This window comes from Schistocerca serialis, chromosome 6 (assembly GCF_023864345.2).
Source record: "Schistocerca serialis cubense isolate TAMUIC-IGC-003099 chromosome 6, iqSchSeri2.2, whole genome shotgun sequence".
In the NCBI taxonomy this organism is placed as follows: domain Eukaryota; kingdom Metazoa; phylum Arthropoda; class Insecta; order Orthoptera; family Acrididae; genus Schistocerca; species Schistocerca serialis.
The window spans coordinates 127,087,969-127,100,116 of record NC_064643.1 but is presented as its reverse complement, the minus strand read 5'-3'; positions in this window follow the sequence as shown (position 1 = coordinate 127,100,116).

The following is a 12,148-nucleotide window of genomic DNA, read 5'->3' as shown; positions in this document are numbered from 1 at the left end:
CAAGTCAGGTCAGAGAGGTCGCGGAGGCACGAGTAAAGGTTCTGTCAGGTTGGCGAACCACCCCTCCACCCCTGCTTTTGGACGTGCAATGGCTAGGCGATGTGGCGCGCAGGTCACGGTCACTGGTTCCTGTGCAGACGTTGAAGACTTAGCTCTCGATTTTATGGTAATATTATCAAAAGTATTGGAATGTTTCAAATCTGATCCATATGTTGAAATCAATTGTGAGGCTACCACGAAACCCCCATAAGGGAGTTTATATTCGTAATTTGATTAAATTTCAGTAAGATCTTTGCGTTTGTGCATTGGTCAGGCAGGCACCATGGGCCTTAAGCGCACGGTCGTACTATTGCTCTGAGCGTGACAGAAGTTATCTCATTTAATGGATAAAATCGGAAGTTCACTGAGGCTTTTTGCGGATGATGCTGTGATATATCGAGAGGTTGTAACAATGGAAAATTGTACTGAAATGCAGGAGGATCTGCAGCGAATTGACGCATGGTGCAGGGGAATCTCAATGTAGACAAGTGTAATGTGCTGCGAATACACAGAAAGAAAGATCCTTTATCATTTAGCTACAATACAGCAGTTCAGCAACTGGAAGCAGTTAATTCCACAAATTATCTGGGAGTAGGCATTAGGAGTGGTTTAAAATGGAATGATCATATAAAGTTGATCGTCGGTAAAGCGGATGCCTGACTGAGATTCATTGGAAGAATCCTAAGGAAATGCAATCCGAAAACAAAGGAAGTAGGTTACAGTACACTTGTTCACCCACTGCTTGAATATTGCTCACCGGTGTGGGATCCGTACCAGATAGGGTTGATAGAAGAGATAGAGAAGATCCAACGGAGAACAGCGCGGTTCGTTACAGGATCATTTAGTAATCGCGAAAGCGTTACGGAGAAGATAGATAAACTCCAGTGGCAGACTCTGCAGGAGAGACGCTCAGTAGCTCCGTACGGGCTTTTGTTGAAGTTTCGAGAACATATCTTCACCGAGGAGTCAAGCAGTATATTGCTCCCTCCTACGTATATCTCGCGAAGAGACTATGAGGATAAAATCAGAGAGATTAGAGCCCACACAGAGGCATGCCGACAATCTTTCTTTCCACGAACAATACGAGACTGGAATAGAAGGAAGAACCGATAGAGGTACTCAAAGTACCTTCCGCCACACACCGTCAGGTGGCTTTCGGAGTATGTATGTAGATGTAGATGTAATGTATTTTTATGTGGTGTTTCTTTCACAGTGATATTTTGGGGGATTTTTTTTTATTTCTGATATGTTTTCTTTGTGTACTTGGTTTCCCGCCACGTAGTCGGTTGGAGCAACCACCACATTGGTAAAGTGCAGTTTCGTTCCAAAAATGTACAGTAGCTTCACTACAGTTTTGTGTAGCTCAATTTGAAGAATGGTAGGTCCGTGCGGAGAATAAGAACTTTGAATCATGAAATGTGCGCTTATTCACTTTGGCGTGAAACTGTGTCAATAGAAAGGTGGTCCACATCAATAGATACAAGGTACGAGTGAATAACTAACTATATGGTAGTGCGTGGGCGTAAGACAGCGAAGAAATAATCTTGTGTTTCAGTATTTTTGCATTTCTGTTGGCTACCGCAACTTGGCCAAGTGTTTGAACTACCTTCAAGGGGATAATTAGTAAATGTTTCTTGTACCCCCTCCCCCCCATAACTATTTGATCTGCTTATAATGAAGTTACATAAAATATACGGGCTAAACTCTTGTTTCTATGGAAAAGTTCAGATTTTAATGCCTATTGATGGGATAGGGACAAGCTAAATCTTCCCGCCATATGATAGTAAATGTTCTTGCGCCCCCAGCTCAGTAATGTGGTGTTGTTTCGGAACGCAGGATTAAACCAAAATTGACAGTCATAGTCAAGTGGACCACTTGCTACCTCTCTTCGGCTCACGTTTTAAAGAAATTTGAAGTATTTAGGCAGATACTCTTCCGCCCTGACCGAGTTCACTTGTAGTGTCTTTTGCTGAAATTGCTCTGCGTGACCTATGGTAGTTAAATGTATAATTGTGTGCCTGCCTAAAATTCCACTGAAGCCAGGTCTGCAATTCCCTTTCCCTTTGCATAATTACATGGTGAAAATAAACCCTGTTGACTAGAGAGAGCTTTTGTCATGATGTATAGTATAACAGCCCATGCTGTTCCAAAAGAATGTGCAGTAAGTATTCCAATAGATTAACGGTTAATTGTTCAGATGCTATAGGTAGGAAATAAATATCAACTGATCTAGATCTTCTACTTATTCTACACTGTGGCAGCCAGTCAAGGAATATTTTAGGGAATTAGTTTAAAAAATTAATTTCAAACGCCCGGTCAAATCTTTACAAGTGTTATCCCCGAGTAACTTACGCCGTGCCTACGTGACATAAGTCGCTTGTCTTTCAAAACCGAGGCGGTTCTGTCCAGTTAAAGCTGCTCACAAGAGACGCCTGGAGCCCTGTGCAGAAACACCTAGCGAATTCACTCCATTGGTTTTAGCCAATAGCGTGCGTGGGATACCGATCCCGTGTGTGGATGCTGGAGTGTTCTGCGGTGCAGAACACACTTGCTTCTCTCTCTTGTAATCCAGACCTCGAGCAGGACAGACGTCTTTTTGGAAGGCAGAGCCTCTGGCTCTGCTTTTTGCGACCGGCCACCAACGTAAGTTAACATGAACCGCTTCCCCTTCCACTGCCCATTTCAATTAATTGTTTGACCTCCTAGACTGGCCTAAACCTGGTAACGTTCGACCCTAGGCGCGCCCCTTGTGCGCTGTACGTTGAAATGCATCCTCTTTATTGTACCTGATTTCCTGTATTGTGATTTAACGGCAGCCCTGGATGCCCACTTCCTAATCCTGACCGCTCGACCACCTGCACCCTGTCGTCACGAGGCACATATAACAACCGCCTCCCCCCTTCCCCAAACCCTGTATACATTTACAACTGGTGACCAGAAGTTGGATCATATACCTTTACATTATTATTTCCTCCATTTATCATTAACAACGTAAATAATAGGTGAAACCTAAAGTATCAAAACTTGCCCAACAAAATGGAAAATAGGATTCATAAAATATCTCTTAGAGATGACGGGCAAACTCCCACAAATAAGTCCCTACCTCAGTCGCATGCTGGGTCGACAAATAAAATAAATAAAAGCTCTATGCTCCCTATTAAGCCCTGCATAGGTGCTTTCTGTAGTGGTTCCAAAGATTGCGTTATCTGTTGCCTTCAAACATTTACCGGTGGGTTAAGCCCACCTGTTAGAAATGATTAGTACCCCAGCAGTAACTCGCAGGGGCCTGTAATTTGGTGGAGCACACGAATTTGTGAATCTAGTACTACAGAGGGTAACTTGCAGAAGCTGTAGGATGCGATAAGCGACAGTAAACATCCTATCCGGTCGGATTTTACCAGTACCACCGGTAGGAGCGTTATGTTGCAACGTAACCAGTGAGGAGGTACTGAACAGAATTGAGGAGAAAACAAGTTCGTGGCACAGCCTGACTAAAAGAAGTGACGGGTTGGTAAGACACATTCTGAGACATCAAGGGATCACCAATTTAGTATTGGAGGAAAGCTAGGGTGGGGGGGGGGGGGGGAGGAGCGGGTGAAAACGGCAGGGGGAAATAAAGTGAGGAATACGGCAATGAAATTCAGATGGATGTAGGTTGCAGTAGTTACCCGGAGATGAAGAGACTTGCACAGCATCGAGTAGCGTGGAGAGCTGCATCAAACCGGTCTTCGGTTTGAAGACCGCAACAACAACAGCATAATTATAAATTAACACTCGATTTCTTCCCTTTAATTGCACTATGAAGCCTTCCTTCTTTCCAAACGTTACGATTTTAGGCTAAAGGGAAGTGGTGTACTGCTTTTGATGAGTGAGTTTGGTAGTATCAACATACGTGATATAGATGTCCGTATCTATTATTCCATTCACTTTGAAGTTTAGTTGTTTACACCACCAAGGGATATTGGCCTTAGTATGTGATATAAATTTCAACAATAAATTACGTAAACCAGTTCTTGAGGAAAAGGGCGTTCAACTGATAGACAGACAGACAGTCGGACAACAAATGACGGAGAAATGATTCTTTTTTCCTGTGCTATAATTACAAATTTACAGTTTTCGGATTTTTTCGTTTATTTATACTGTGAAACGTTATTTTTTGCCGAACTTTGTAATTGGAGACTAACGAAAAATATCTTATACAGTTTGATGTGTGAGTCAGCGAGTATCAAAATGTGACATAGATAGTTATATGTTGTGATTACATTGATGTAGAAGCTTTCATTTATTGCAACGCTAAGAGACTGGATCGTTGATATGAGACACTAATTTTCACTTGATCGGTCTAATCGTTCTTAAGTAAAGGGGTTTAATAGAAGGATCGACCGACAGTCGGATAAGAAATGACAAAAAATTATTTCGTCTGAAAAAATAAGAAATCCGCAGTTTCCGGATTTCTTCCTTTACTTAGACTGGTTCAAATGGCTCTGAGCACTGTGGGACTCAACTGCTGAGGTCATTAGTCCCCTAGAACTTAGAACTAGTTAAACCTAACTAACCTAAGGACATCACAAACATCCATGCCCGAGGCAGGATTCGAACCTGCGACCGTAGCGGTCTTGCGGTTCCAGACTGCAGCGCCTTTAACCGCACGGCCACTTCGGCCGGCTTTACTTAGACTGTCGAGCCTTGTTTCATGCCAGATTTCATGATTGTAGGCCAAGTACCCCACAGGTTTTGATGAGCGAGTATTAGAGCATCAAAATATGTTACATAAACGACCGTATCTTTTGATTGCATTGGATTAGAAGCTTACATTTATTACACCGTTAAGGGGCTATATAGCTTAGTAGGTGATATGAGTTTGAAATTTATATGTCTGCGGCGTCATTACAGACGGACGAACAGATAGATTGTCATGTAACTAACGCCAAAAATATTTTTCTTGTGATATAAGTACAAATTGACACTTTTCGGATTTTTTCCTTTAGTGTTACTGTGAACCCCTGTTTCTTGCCAAATCTCCTGGTTCTAGAGTAATGGAAGTACCCTATAGCTTTGGATGTATGCGACACAATTGGCCGTACATCTTGATTGGGTCGAATTAAAAGGATCAATTCTTTGCACTGCCAAGGGACCGTAGTCCTCAGTGTGTGACATAATTTCAACTTGATACGTCTACCTGTTATTGGGAAAAAGGATTTTTAAGTGACAGACGGAGAGACAAACAGGCAAACGGGGCAAGAAAGAAATCTGTAGGGCTTCAGTTTTTACCGAGTGCCGCACGGAACCCTAAGAATGGAATTCCCTTAATACAGATTTCGGTTAGGGTAGAAAAATTCTAAGCTATGTGTCGCGACCGACTTTGCTTCGATAATCGGTTAGAGAATTTTATCACTGCGTTGAGGTAATTTTCATTTTCCGCCGTGGACTAATACACTACTGGCCATTAAAATTGCTACACCTCGAAGATGACGTGCTACAGACGCGAAATTTAACCGACTGGAAAGAGATGCTGTGATATGCAAATGATTAGCTTTCCAGAGCATTCACACAAGGTTGGCGGAGGTGGCGCCACCTACAACGTCCTGACATGAGGAAAGTTTCCAGCCGATTTCTCTTACAAAACCAGCAGTTGACCAGCGTTGCCTGGTCAAACGTTGTTGTGATGCCTCGTGTAAGGAGGAGAAATGCCTACCATCACGTTTCCGACTTTCATAAAGATCGGGTTGTAGCCTATCGCGATTGCGGTTTATCGTATCGCGACAATCCTGCTCGCGTTGGTCGAGATCCAATGACTCTTAGCAGACTATGGAATCGGTGGGTTCAGGAGGGTAATACGGAACGCCGTGCTGGATCCCAACGGCCTCGTATCCCTAGTAGTCGAGATGACAGGCATCATATCGCCATGGCTGTAACGGATCGTGCAGCCACGTCTCGATCCCTGAGTCAACAGATGGGGACGTGTGCAAGACAACAACCAATTGCACGAACAAATCGACGACGTTCGCAGCAGCATGGACTATCAGCTCGGAGACCATGGCTGCGGTTACCCTTGATGCTGCATCACAGACAGGAGCGCCTGCGATGGTGTATTCGACGACGGACCTGGGTGCACGAATGGCAAAACGTCACTTTTTCGGATGAATCCAGGTTCTGTTTACAGCATCATGATGGTCGCATCCGTGTTTGGCGAGATCGCGGTGAACGTACATTGGAAGCGTGTATTCGTCATCGCCATACTGGCGTATCACCCTGCGTGATGGAATGGGGTGTCATTGGTTCACATTGACGGCACTTTGAACAGTGGAGGTTACATTTCAGATGTGTTACGACCCGTGGCGCTACCCTTCATTCGATCCCTGCGAAACCCTACATTTCAGCAGGATAATGCACGACCGCATCTTGCAGGCCTTGTCGGGCCTTTCTGGATACAGAAAACATTCGACTGCTGCGCTGGCCAGCACATTCTCCAGATCTCTCACCAATTGAAAACGTCTGGTCAATGGTGGCCGAGCAACTGGCTCGTGACAATACGCCAGTCACTACTACTGATGAACTGTGGTATCGTGTTGAAGCTGCATGGGCAGCTGTACCTGCACACGCCATCCAAGCTGTGTTTGACTCAATGCCCAGGCGTATCGAGGCCGTTATTAGGGCCAGAGGTGGTTGTTCTGTGTACTGATTTCTCAGGATCTACGGATCGAAACTGCGTGAAAATGTAATCACACGTCAGTTCTAGTATAATATATTTGTCCAATGAATACCCTTTTATCATCTGTATTTCTTCTTGGTGTAGCAATTTTAATGGTCATTAGTGTAAGTGTGATGTGACGCGTTCAACTGCTGTGGCTAAGCGGAGGGCGCCAGTAGTCTCCAGAAGTGTGACGTCTGAGTGAGCCGTTCACTTTAAGTAAAAGGTTCCATCAGGGAGCACCTGCTCCTCCCACGGCCCCCGGCAGCCGTAAACTCGCCGCAGCAGCAGCAGCAGGAGGCGGCTCGCAGAAGCCCGGCCTCCCGCAGCCTGCCGCCTCCACCGCCCCCACCGCTGCCGTTTGTGCCTGCCGGTCCCGCACCTTGTTTACGACTGTGAATAAAGAGGCTGTCCGCTCCCTCCGCCGTCTGAGGCTGTCCGCGGCCCCTCGCGGGTCAAGTTGCGCCCGTGACGGCCGGCAGGCAGGCGGGTAATGGCTGGCCGGCTGCCTGCCTCCCGCAGACCAGGGCTAATTACTCACGCAGCAGCCTCACTGCAGGGATTGCGAAATAGCTTGTTTCCAGCGGCAGGCAGTTCTTTTGTGGCGGGCGCACAATGAGCCGCCGCCGCTGTAATTGCTACCGCAGCACTCGCGGCAAAAGTTGACGAGCGGGGCAAATTAAATATTCAGCAAACCGGCTCTCGTCGCGCGACGGGCCTGCAAAGGAAGCGTCACCCCACAGAAGGGCTCGCTGGGCGTCGTCTGCTGCTGAACATTACAGCGCTCGCCATTCATACGCCACAACACCTGTCGTCGTACCGCCAGTCTGTGCCTCGTGCCTTCAGAAACGGAATGCATGCTGCAGCATGCGATGCGTACCTGATATCTTTCAACACGCACACAAACAGGATTCTCAGGTGCTTATACCTCGGGTTCAGTTGGTGATAAAAAGGTGCGGTTAAGTAGTTTGGACAGTCCTTGGGCTAGGAACCAGTTCTATACCCAACAGAAGGACCGTCTTAGTGTCACTATGCTGCGGTAAATATGACAATTACACACTTCCACCTCCTTAGGGAAATGGAGCAAATAGATTAGTTCTTTTGGCATTTGATGTGGTCTCCGGCGGGCTAGATGAGACTTACGGAGGCATCTTTAGTTGATGATCGCTTCCTAGAAAACCCCACAAAAAGAGTTTCTCGCTATATATTCGCCGGCATCAGCGGATCAATGTTCAGCCCAGGATTTCAAGATGCTATGCACAGAAAAGGCTGTAATTTTTACGATGTATTCCTAAGGTCTCGATTTCGCACAAATTTGACCTTTTTCTGCCTATTCTTCTCCGTTAGCGATATGCAGAGGTTCGAAATTACCCTATTTCAACTCGTAAAATCCTGTGTGAGGCGAAAACGTAGTTTATAAAGTGACGCAGCCCGGGGGAAATATGCTGTAAAGAGTCTCCGTCGTCATCTGAGAATCACATATTATACACTCCTGGAAATGGAAAAAAGAACACATTGACACCGGTGTGTCAGACCCACAATACTTGCTCCGGACACTGCGAGAGGGCTGTACAAGCAATGATCACACGCACGGCACAGCGGGCACACCAGGAACCGCGGTGTTGGCCGTCGAATGGCGCTAGCTGCGCAGCATTTGTGCACCGCCGCCGTCAGTGTCAGCCAGTTTGCCGTGGCATACGGAGCTCCATCGCAGTCGTTAATACTGGTAGCATGCCGCGACAGCGTGGACGTGAACCGTATGTGCAGTTGACAGACTTTGAGCGAGGGCATATAGTGGGCATGCGGGGGGCCGGGTGGATGTACCGCCGAATTGCTCAACACGTGGGGCGTGAGGTCTCCACAGTACATCGATGTTGTCGCCAGTGGTCGGCGGAAGGTGCACGTGCCCGTCGACCTGGGACCGGACCGCAGCGACGCGCAGGTGCACGCCAAGACCATAGGATCCTACGCAGTGCCGTAGGGGACCGCACTGCCACTTCCCAGCACGTTAGGGACACTGTTGCTCCTGGGGTATCGGCGAGGACCATTCGCAACCGTCTCCATGAAGCTGGGCTACGTTCCCGCACACCGTTAGGCCGTCTTCCGCTCACGCCCCAACATCGTGCAGCCCGCCTCCAGTGGTGTCGCGACAGGCGTGAATGGAGGGACGAATGGAGACGTGTCATCTTCAGCGATGAGAGTCGATTCTGCCTTGGTGCCAATGATGGTCGTATGCGTGTTTGGCGCCGTGCAGGTGAGCGCCACAATCAGGACTGCACACGACCGAGGCACACAGGGCCAACACCCGGCATCATGGTGTGGGGAGCGATCTCCTACACTGGCCGTACACCACTGGTGATCGTCGAGGGGACACTGAATAGTGCACGGTACATCCAAACCGTCATCGAACCCATCGTTCTACCATTCCTAGACCGGCAAGGGAACTTGCTGTTCCAACAGGACAATGCACGTCCGCATGTATCCCGTGCCACCCAACGTGCTCTAGAAGGTGTAAGTCAACTACCCTGGCCAGCAAGATCTCCGGATCTGTCCCCCATTGAGCATGTTTGGGACGGACTGGATGCAGCATCGTCTCACGCGGTCTGCACGTCCAGCACGAACGCTGGTCCAACTGAGGCGCCAGGTGGAAATGGCATGGCAAGCCGTTCCACAGGACTACATCCAGCATCTATACGATCGTCTCCATGGGAGAATAGCAGCCTGCATTGCTGCGAAAGGTGGATATACACTGTACTAGAGCCGACATTGTGATGCTCTGTTGCCTGTGTCTATGTGTCTGTGGTTCTGTCAGTGTGATCATGTGATATATCTGACCCCAGGAATGTGTCAATAAAGTTTCCCCTTCCTGGGACAATGAATTCACGGTGTTCTTATTTCAATTTCCAGGAGTGTAGTTCTGAAGCGCATGCAAAATTTGTTTTGCACGTAAAATCCGGTCTGATGTCGCATTAGTAAACTACCCACATAAATTTGCTATGCAATACACTTCTTTTCATATGAGTTACATTGCCTGCTGCTGCAGGAAAAAAAAGGAAAACAGCCGAAAAATTCTAGTATCACACCACAAAAAATGCGAATATGTTCAGCCAACTGAAAAGTGAGGTGTGAGCTGCCTCATTCTACCTCCCTCAGTACCATTAAAAATTGTACGAAAAATTTTGCATGCAAATTTATACGTTTTTAAGCTGAGGTCGGAGACAGTGGCAGTGGGAAAGAAACGAGAAAGAAATAAATGCTGGAAGATAGTAGACAGTGGTTGTGTTATTGAAAGAGCGAGGGAGACAAGTGCAGTATGAGAGAAAGCGAGGGACACAGTGACAGTACTACGAAAAGAGTGAATGAGGCGGTGCAGCGGGAAGGGGGGGGGGGAGGAATAAAGAGAGATTGGAAGTAGGTGAGAGCCAGTGATAATGAGAAGCAGAGTATATGACAATGACAGAGAGGAAGAGAGAAACAGTGACACTGAGAAGAGAGAGCAGCAGTGGGAAGGAAGAAGTGAGATGTTAGCAGTAGGGGAGTTCAAGAGGGAGATAGAGACAGTGAGAGAACACTTTAGTTGTAAGTCAGAAAGAAGGAGACAATCACAGAGAGACACATAGAGATAATGAGAATGAGTGGGTTGGGTCTGTTTTGTTTTGGGACGCAAAAAACTACTAGAGTCATAAGCCCCCATGTCAAAACCGTGAAACACGAAGACAAAGAGAGGTGTTAAAAACGACTTCACGTCAACCACAATGGACGGAAAAGAAGACAGCTAAAAACAAGGATGTGGAGTAAGATCTGTAAAAGACGCCATGGAGAAACGGAGGTCCAGAACTAGAAATTAAATGGCCTTCTCCATACTGCTACGGCGGATAAAAAGTAAAACGCGGTCGACACTCTTCACGTTATTGGCTAAAACGACCGATAACTCAGACGGCAAACACAAGCGCGAACGGAACCGGTTAAAAAAATGGGCTTAACAAATGCTAATGGCTAAAATGCAGCGCCCAATACGCAACCTAGTTAAAATGACCTCCTCGGGGAGTTAGGGCCGAAAGGAGGTCGTCCACGCCGCAGGGAGAGGCTTAATTCCCCGGAGCTTGTTCCCATGAAATGAGGACCAGTGGCGATGCCAAAGTGACACCACCTGCTGACGTGACAGATAGCAACACAGAGATCATGGGAGGGGATATCAGAACCAGTGGGCTGAGGTAGGAGGACTGCAGCCTCGGCAGCAGCGTCTGCAGCCTCGTTTCCTGTCAGACCGACGTGACCAGGAACCCAGAGAAACATCACAGGGGCTCCATCAGGAGTGAGCAAGTGACAGTTTACCTGGACCGTTTGCACTAAGGGATGGGCGGAGCTAAGTGAGTCAGTGAGAAAGGGCAACTGGGAACCGATGGGTATGAGCGATTTAGAGTGATGGACTAGTGGCTGTGATTGAGTTATAGTTAAGGGAGCTTGTGGGTGTTTGAGGTGACTCGTTACAAAAAGCGCGAATATAATATTTAAAGGTGCTGAGGAAGGTAGAATGAGGTTGTTGCTATCACAGTTTTCAATCAGAGTGTTTTAAATAAACAGGAACATATGCGCATTTTTTGCGCTCCGATAAGAGCCGTTTTCTGCTGTTTCGGCTACACGTGTTACTGCATTAGTACTGACAAGCTATCTGACAGTCTCTTTCACAGAAGATCTACTGTGACCAATTAAGAGACAAAGTGCAGTTCATACTATAAAGTGTTCCAATTGCGCTAAATACAGGAATAATGCCGAATGTCGTTTTAGAAAATTTTTACATCTTGATCTTCTCCGCGCCGGTAAGCAATCCAGAAATTTTTTATTAAAGAACACATAAACAAAAGCCCCCTTCTTGGAGTGATGCTTTTACCTTTGTGGGAGACCACAGTCATGTAAAATTTTTTTTAAATAAGTTTTCGTCATTCAACTTTTAATTGTTCATTTGTGTGACACAATTATGATTTCGGCTTAGGCATTCTCAAGTGCATGTTGTACTGAAAATCAATAAAGCTCACATATCATACAGCGCAGGGCACACGAAGAACAAGTTATTACGTATCTGGAAACTATATTTACATGTTAAAATCACTGAAGCGCCAAGGAAGCTGGTATAGGCCTGTGTATTCAAATACAGAGATATAAACGGAAAGAATACGGCGCTGCGGTCGGCAACGCCTATACAGGGTATTACAAAAAGGTACGGCCAAACTTTTAGGAAACTTCCTCACACACAAAGAAAGAAAATATGTTTCGTGGACATGTGTCCGGAAACGCTTACTTTCCATGTTAGAGCTCATTTTATTACTTCTCTTCAAATCACATCAATCATGGAATGGAAACAAACAGCAACAGAACGTACCAGCGTGACTTCAAACACATTGTTACAGAAAATGTTCA